This window comes from Gossypium raimondii, chromosome 5, assembly GCF_025698545.1.
Source record: "Gossypium raimondii isolate GPD5lz chromosome 5, ASM2569854v1, whole genome shotgun sequence".
NCBI lineage: Eukaryota > Viridiplantae > Streptophyta > Magnoliopsida > Malvales > Malvaceae > Gossypium > Gossypium raimondii.
The window spans coordinates 49,793,008-49,795,106 of NC_068569.1; positions in this window are offsets into that span (position 1 = coordinate 49,793,008).

A 2,099-nucleotide genomic window follows, 5' to 3' on the forward strand; every position below is an offset into this window, starting at 1 on the left:
AAAACAAAAAAATTTAAATTAAATTAAAAATAAATAACTAAACATATGGTTAATAAAAAGAAGTAAATAATAAACTTATATGAAAATACCTGTACTTCCATGAATAATAAAAATATTATTTAAAATTAATTAAAATATTATTTTAAATGGAAATTTTTTGCTCATGTAAGTTTAATATTTACTTTTTTTATTAACCATATGTTTAGTGATTTGTTTTATTTAGTTAAACATGTAATGATATATTATCCATGTGAACTTGATGATCCGAGAAAGAAATTCTATGTATCAAATTTTTATTGGCATGTTTAGCAACACGGATACTATAATAAAACACATATTGATAGTTCAAGTACCACATTAGATATTTTTAAAATATAAATTTCACGTTTATATTTTATAAAATGCATATTCCATAATAAACCACATATTAATAATTCGGTACCACGTGAAAGAGTTTAGAACTACATCACTGTATTCTTTACTTGGCCATAATCTTGTTTTCAATTGATGTATGGTTAATTACTTTGCACCCTAAAAGAAATTACATCTTTTATACTTATATATTTCAAAATTAAAAAGAATTTATATTTTAATAATTTCATTTAAAATAATATTTTTATTAATTGATTCAGTGGTACTCAATTTATAACCCTGAACTTAGCAACTAAAATTATTATTTCAATGTATTCAAAGTTATATAAATATTAGTTAATGAAGCCTTAAATTAATATTTTAGATTAACATTTCTTTTAAAAATATTTAATTTTTCTTTAAAATGTTATCATTATAACCTAACAAATTAAAAAACAGTTATACCATCGAGTACTAAAATTTGTTACACTCATAATGTGGGTGAAAGAAAATGTTTTATGTTAAAAATATTTTTAAAATTTATTCAATAATAAATATAATAGAAGTGATAATAAACTTGTATTTTCTATTGAACATGTGTTTGGTTCTTGGATTTGTAATTTGTAATTATTTTATTTACAATTGATATATTTCTATAATTTTATAACTGAATTGGTAACTCGATTAATGATGACATTCACTCAATAAAATACTTAAATATAAATATTAATTAGATACAAACTCTAATATACTCATACTTAATACTTTATTTTTACCCTTCAAAAAATAATTTATTTTATATTTACCAAGGAATTATTATAAATTATTAACAAGTGATTGAAAAAATAGAAGTGGATTTTTTTCTATATATTTTTTATCTAAATATCAATCAAACTCAGATCAAACCTAAAACGTACTACAATAATTTATGATTATAAAAATTGTAAACTACATTAGTAGTCACCCAATTATATACTTTTTTTCTTAATCACCTAATAATAAAAGTTATAAAATATCATTTAACTATTTAATTTTAACTATCTTAAATTTTTAGTGTTTATAAATATTTTATTAGTGAAAACTATGAAAGTTTATAAATATTTTACTCTGAAAAGTTTCATCTGAATGATTAATTAGTTGGGTAAGAAGTAAGAACCCAGAAGGTAGACTGACTCCTAAAAGGAAGGGCAAAATAAAAGACCTATAAAATGAGATAATGAGTCAGTCTAGGGTCTATAAAAATTTACTTATCATATAAGCTTTCATTTTCCAGAAGAATTGAAGCTGAGAAATTACAAACTTCATGAGATCCTGAAATTGTCAGAATCCGTAGTCAAATTGAAAATTTTATTAAATTAAATTTTCACCGAAAGAAGACAAGATGGCGTAGGCCCTGTGAATTTCAGAGGCTATGGAAGGTAGGCCTGTCCTTTCTTCCATGACCAATATACAAATACCTTCAAACCAGTTGCACTCAATTTCTTGGCTTCCATATTCTTAAATTGCTCCACGCAAAACTTACCACCATAATAAAAAGGCTAAATTTCAGGGTAGGTCACCCAATTATGTTTATATTTCTTTTTTAGTCACCTAACTATACAATATTACAAAGTTGTACCCAATTAGTCACACCAATCGTTAACTTAGTAATGGGAATCTGATGTAGCTGTTATAAAATAAACCTAATTTCCACATCATTTTCTAAAACGATTGTTTTAAACCTAAGTCTTTACATCCCTTAATTCCCC